The sequence below is a fragment of the Cucumis sativus genome, chromosome 5 (genome assembly GCF_000004075.3).
Source record: "Cucumis sativus cultivar 9930 chromosome 5, Cucumber_9930_V3, whole genome shotgun sequence".
Lineage (NCBI taxonomy): Eukaryota > Viridiplantae > Streptophyta > Magnoliopsida > Cucurbitales > Cucurbitaceae > Cucumis > Cucumis sativus.
The window spans coordinates 16,912,964-16,920,142 of record NC_026659.2 but is presented as its reverse complement, the minus strand read 5'-3'; the positions used below and the strand labels follow the sequence as shown (position 1 = coordinate 16,920,142).

Genomic DNA, 7,179 nt, shown 5'->3' with positions numbered 1-7,179 from the left:
AAATTAATAGAATCTCATGGTTCTCTTCTACTTCATTTTCTATTCCTAGAAGGAAAGAGAGTTATAATATCTAGAAGGAAACAATTTTCTTAAAAAAATGAATTAATAAAAAACGAAAAAAATTAAGGCTAACGCTATTGCTCTTTGCAAAAGAAAAGAGTTTCTCTCAAATATCTCTAAACTTTTCTCATCCAATTGGTTCCACAAACCAATCTCATCATAGAGGCACTCTTTGCAATTTAAGCTCTCTTTGCAATGGACAGTCTTCAAAAATTTTTTAACGATGTTTCCAATGCTTTCCTTTCTCTCTCATGTTTAATAAAACCAATTTCTCTTAAAACTTGTAGGGAGGCTACACCGTATCGAATTTCATACAACTGACGTGTTCATCGAGTTACAACAAGTGCGCACAATAGTCTGTTCCGTGTTTGAAAAGTTGTGATTGTGACATGCTGAACATGAGGTTAGAACGAGACATGGCAAGGCAAGCCTACGCGCGCCTGCAACTTCTGCCACAATATTTTGTACGCAAGCTAATGTCTTTGGCTATTTTTGTGGTTTTTTGGAAATTTTAAGCAAAGTTTTGATATTTTATATGTCAACGAGAATTAAATGGAATTATTTCCCATTATTTTTCATTATTTTAGATCTGAAGGAGATCGAACAAGTTTATAAGCCAAGGTCCAAGCTACTCTCTATAAGTGACAAAAATGAGATTAAAGTTGAGTTCTAAACATGAATTTACTATCAAATGTTTCAAGCATGCTTTGATGTTTGAATATTTGAGGATACTGACTTATAAAGTATTTCCAAAGCATGAATTTAGAAACATTTTGATAAACATGTTTTTATTCATGAATTTACTAATGAAAATTATAAGCAATCATGATTGTGCTAAGTTTTCAGAATGTTTAAGCTTGAATAATATTAGCATGTTTTAGTCTATACCTAAAATATTCTAAGATATATAGCAACCTTCGGGAGAGATTTTCTTGTGCATAAAGGTCATTTGATTTGGATATTCAATTAATACCTAGCTTTCCATCATTGGTATTAGATAAGAGATGAAGACTTCTAAAGATGCTTAGTTCCCATCTCAAGGGATGAGAGCCTGTACGAATGCCTAGTTTTCCATCTCATTGTAGTTATAACGAGATAGGGCACAATTGATGCCTAGAATTTCATCTGTAAGTATCGTATCACGGGATAGGGCTTCTATGCCTAGTTTATTGTTTTTCGTCTCGACGATTCTAGGTATAGCAACTGAAAGGAAAGTTTGAGATAAGTTGTTTGAGTTTGATTTCATTTATGTTAAGAGTTATTTGTTAAATACTTATTATTTCAAAACGATGTTTTATAAAACAATCACTCATTGGGCTATTTAGCTCACTCTTTGGATAAATATCCCCATATGGATTACGTTGTTGGAAAATTAAACTGTGCTTTAGTACTTCAAAGAAAACTTCCTCCATGTCCTCTCACCTCATGTCTGCCCCATTTGTGTTGATAACATGAAAAATATTTAGCACCTTTTAATTGACTATGTCTTTGTATCGAAATGTTGGTTCTGTCTTCTCCAAACATTCAATATTTGTTGGGATTTTTGCTCAATCAAGGTTATTTTCTTTGTTCTCGACCTGCTACTATGATTTATGATTTTGTTTTAGACATTATTTTATCATTTTTTTGGTTTTATATTTGTGGCTTTTGTTTTTTTTTTTTTTTTTTTTTTTTTGTTTTTTTTTTTTAAAGGAGACAACCTCTTTATTAATATTAAAATAATAATAATAATTAGACAAAAGCTCATAGTACAAGAGAGTTATACAATGACATGTAACATGGATCAGGGGGTGCCCTTGGCATCTCAACTAGGTTGACCCCCATAGCACCCTCATCATATCCAACCAAGCTAAAACCCATAACAAAGGATAATGTCCAAAGGCAAAAAACACAAAAAAGCCTTCTATTTGTGGCTTTTGTTTTGATCTTGTGTTGTCGCTTTTTGGATGTGATGAGGGCGCTAAGGGGGTGTCAACCTAGTTGAGATGTCCAAGTGCGTCTGTTGATCCTCCATCCTATTGCTCTTTGTATAATCCTCATGACATTGAGCTTTGTCTCTTCATTTTTCAATATTAATAATAGTGAGACTCATATCCTCTTTTTTTTTTAAAAAAATATGGGTTAATTTGATAAAAGTGTTGCTAGCAGAGATTTGGTTTCAGCACAACCAACACATTTTCCATGATAACAAAAGGGATTTGCATGGTGAAAATAGATCTATTAGATCTCTTGGAGCAATAAAAAAGAAATAAGATCCTTATGTGAAAGTCGAACTTTTTTTTATGGAGCATTGTGAAGAAAGGCCTTTACTTTTGGGCAACATTGAAATTGGGGCATGGTTGTGCGCTTATTATCAAAAGTTGTCCCCTAACGATCAAACTGGTTCACTGTTGCGAAATGGTGGGTTAGTTTAGGACATGTCATTATTTTCGAACCTTCAGATAAATCTCCTTATCTTAGGGAATTAAAAGTTGTTCAACACAGGTATAGGACATGTCATTATTCTCGGAATGAAATTACTCGTTATTAGGAAGAAAAGAGAGTTCGTTTATGTTCGAGAGAAGGGTAAATGTGTGGATGTGATATGCCTAACTCTTTTGGCAGCCTTATGAAGTTGGGTGAGGGAGACAAATGGACCTTATCTATAGTGGATGACTCTCTCCCCCCTTACAAGTAGATGATACCGCTATTGTTCTTAGGCGTATGTTATTAATCACCTTAAGATCATTTCAAAATATAAATATATCTTTAGTATAAGTCCTCACGTTCGACTCTAGACACCAAGAAACCTTATTTGGATATTACGAATATGACAAAATTAGTGATATTAGATGACTATCAAACGATAATCATAGGGTTATCAACTTTTAAATTTACTACTTTTAAAATTTAGAAAATGTAGTGACATGAGTCATGTGATTATAAATGTTTTTGTTATTTTTGCAGGGTTCCAAAGAAAAAAGAAAAAAGTAAGATGTGATTGATAATATGTGAAAAAAGGAAAAAAATTAAAGAAATATAACTTGATATATCTAATTTGTTTAAAAACGACCCATTTGTAATTTTTCTTTTCAAAAGTCACACAACATCTTTTTGGAAAGTTTTTATAGAGAAGCATGCCAATACCTTCATCCTACGTATGTAGATGTATTTATGAATAATTTTTAAAAGTTCAAAACAATTTTTTTTAACATTTCAAAGTTTAAGGTTATTTTTTTACACAAACTACAAAATTCAAAAGATTTTTTTTTTTTGTAATTTAACTAAATACTGTTGTATGTATATATATATATATATAAATTAGTTATCTTTTTTAGTCCTATATTGTAAAAAAATATGATTATCGATTTACCGAAATCTAATTTGTAAATGGCTTAAAACATTTAGTTTGTTGAAAAAAAAATGACAAAACAATGGACCAATGGACAGCTAATACGAGTCGGTGAACCGAATACACATTCTCTAAATCCAATTAAGCAAGATTTCAAAAAAAAAAATTCTAATAAAAACCCTACATGTACAGTCTCTCTCATTTAAAATTTCTTTCTCCTCTTCTCTAACGGCCAAGTCTCTCCCCTCCCTCTCCTTCCTCTCCTCCCCCTTCTCTCTTGCTCTCTTGTCTTCTTTGGCCTATCTCTCAATTTCCGTTTCTGTAAGGAAGAAACCCTATCATACCCATTTCGCGAATCCATCTCCATCTTCTTCTCTAAGTCGCGGATCCAATCTCCATCTTCTTCTTTTAGCACGTCCTTTCCATTTCTTCGTACACTCCATTTTTCCTTTCTCTTTTCGAAACCCTAAGGCCTATCTCTCAATTTCCGTTTCTTTAAGGAAGAAACCCTATCATACCCATTTCACTGATCCATCTTCTTCTCTTAGCGCGTCCTTTCCATTTCTTCTTCTTCTGCTTTGTTCGTACACTCCATTTTCCCTTTCTCTTCTCAAACCCTAATTCTCTTTAATTAATTAATTCCCTCTCCTTTCTCTCTCACTTCCTCCCTCTTCCATTAATGGCAGTTTCTCCTCATCTTCCTCCTTTCTCCAGTGTTGATTCCTCCTCTATTTCGACCTGTGATGCTCTTTTCTTCTTCCCTTGCAATTTCGATTCCACCATCGTCACCGATTTTGGTTGCAATTTCTACTCTCTTCAACCTCAACCTTCTGGATTCCCCACTCTCACCGGATTGACTTCAATGTCCTTGGAACCTCCACTACTACTACTAGTACTCCACTCGTCAAAGAATCAGCTGGATTATCAGACGCTCCTCTTCCTTTCCTTTCTAATCCTTGTCTCTCTTCCAACTCCAGTGGTGAGCCCCGAACAAATCGCATTACTCTGTGAGTTCCCAATTAATTCCATCTTTATTTAATATTCAATTGTCCTCTTTCCATTTGTTTCAATTATTGAATAGAAAGTTAATTGAATGAACTATGTTCCAATAATTTCATGTGGTTCTGGTAAAGCACAGTGCATCCGGTCGAACTTCCCCATTATGTAATTTTATGGAGGTAGTTTTGTAAATTGGATTGAAACAGAGGCTATTCAATGTGTATGCATTAAAATATAGGGATTGTTTTTCAATTAAATATAAATCGATTGAGCCTCTGATGTGCTAGTAAGCATCAGATCTCCTCTGTGTATATATAGTTAGGTACTTTCTTTTTTTTATAGGTTCAGTCATATATATCACGGTCTAAAGTTGTAGCTAAACTTGCTTTCATCTTCAGTTTCTATCACTATTTAAAGGTCAGATTTTGTTCGATTAGAAGAATGTAAATTTGTCAAGGACAATAGCATGCTTAGTTTAATTGTACTCAAATATTGTTACTAAAGCAATTGCTTTATTTGTGTTGATACCATTATTTGTGTGGTAGATCTCTTGATTCATTTTGATGTTTGTAATTTGAAGACATACAAAGGTCATAATACTAGTTGTTATTCTTTTTATATTGGTACGTTTCATTTTTGTTTTAATATTTCACTGTCTCTATAATTGATTATACAAACATATCTCATCATTCAATCACTTTTCAAGTTTTAGATTCTGAAATTTGTACATATTGGGGTTTTCTTTTTTCTTTATTTTGGATTATTTCAAATCTCCAAAGATCTTTCTTGTAACATTTGCATATTTTAGTTTGTTAAAATCTTCGAAAGTAGAGGAGAAGGCTCCAAAAGCATTATGTCTCTCATTGCCTTGCCCTAACATTATCATCTGTGTAAGATGTGCCAATGAGTAGACCATTTTCTTTTACTATTTTTTCCATAGCTTTTGAACCACTTTCCCTTTCTCTCCTTCTCTTTCATTCTTCTTTTATGTTAATTGGAAGAAGCTTTGAGGCCTCTCTTCTTCTCCATTCGGGTTTGCTCTTGCGGAGGTTACACATTCATTATTGTGCTGGTACTTTAGTTAATGATGTCTAGTAATTTTTGTTTTGCAAATTTTCTTGTTAGTGCTCAAGTTTGATTTCATACTGCCTTTAGCATAGCTTTACGACGGCAGAATTCAATTGCACATTGCCCTTTTTTATTTTGTTATTACCGATGGACTTATTTGTGATACATTTAAAGAAGAAAATTTATGGCTATTTGTGTTGAAGTTTATTTGTTGATTATTGGTTGGTTTTTTCCCTCCACTTTTCTTAATATTTTGAAGTGTGTAATAAGGTAAGCAATTTTTTAGTCCCCTAAATTTGTTTTGTTGATGAATTGTTTCCTTTTTTTTCTCGGTTTTGTTTTCAGGTTTTCATCATTATTCATTTGGTGGTTAAATATTACTCATGGGTATTTGTTCGATCTTATTTTGTTGTGATCAATTGATATACATAATATGCACTATAAATTTGTTAAATTGTTGGATTATTTGCTTTTTAATAAGGTTGGAGGAACCTCAAGGTACGTTTTGTTAAAGCATATTTTATATTGATAAATTTGAAGTTGTCAAGTCTATAACAATGATAATGTTAATACGAGTAAATTTATAGCAAATTTAGTTGACTTAACTTATTTACATGCTGGTTGCTCGGACTCTTGGAAAAACCTTACGTGCATTTTAACCCACGATAAGAGGACTTAAGGTTGTTATGACTTACATATTAGTTTTTGAGATTTTCCTTTGTAACTTTTTCATAGACCTTATTGTAGTTTTTTGTTCTTCATTTTTGTTTATAGGACGTTTCTAGAGAATGTAAGACCATGTTTGAGTGAGAAATTGGTCTCGATGAAATTGAGAGTTCAATGAACAGCACATACAATGCAAGTAAATCTACCTACTCAAACCCATCTTCTATTTCTAAAGCAGAAGGGCTTTCGGTGGCTGAAACAAGTGAGTGATTAAGTTTTTTATCACCCGTGTTATTTGTTATCACTAGGAAAGAAAGCTAAGTAGAAAAAGTAGAATGCCAAATGGAAAAAAAAAAAGATTAGTAAGCAGCGTTATTATTTTAAAATAGAAAACAAAAATTAACATTATTGTTAAACCGAGGCATTCTCGAGAACATGAAATAGAATTGGATAGCTTTCATGCATCGTGTCTATGAATGTTAAGAATGAAACTATCGGTAGGGTTATAGAATAATCATTCTATCAGCCTCAATTATGATACAGGGTTTATGAAATAGAATTTTCTTATGTATTGTAATAGTAGAAGATTCTTCGTCAGGAAGCAAAGCTTATAGTTTTGAAGAGTATCTAAAGGTTACAGAAGAGCAACCGAAAGCTTACGATCAGCTCCAAACCAATTTTCCAGCACAAGCCAAAGTGGATCCCAAGTACAACGGGAAGGTTGTTAAAATCAAATCTCTTATGTCTTATTTCATAACTATTTAGTTTTGATCTTAACTACAACAATTTTCATTTTTTCTAGGTGAACATTGTATGTGCTTAGAAATTAAGTGTTTTGAAAATTAGAGGTGAGCAATCACACTTAGAAACTAAGTGTAGAACCATAGAAATGTTACCCCATCGGTTCTAGCAATGCCTAGTTACCGCAGTTCATAACAAAAAAAAAGAGGCTCGTAAATGCAGACCATAAAAAAGTGAGACAATCAACAATTATAAAAAAAAACATATGCAATATGCATTAAAAAAAGCTTATAAAAAATACAGAGTCAAGTCGG

At 32.7% G+C, this 7,179-nt stretch overlaps 1 long non-coding RNA gene across 1 annotated transcript; it reads left to right on the top strand.

Moving 5' to 3' along the window:
* Positions 1-4,790: 4,790 nt before the first annotated feature.
* On the top strand, positions 4,791-6,402 carry LOC116404041. The gene is made up of 3 exons (XR_004216970.1): positions 4,791-4,807; positions 5,804-5,845; positions 6,233-6,402. It is a non-coding gene; the product is annotated as an uncharacterized LOC116404041 (long non-coding RNA).
* Positions 6,403-7,179: the final 777 nt, after the last annotated feature.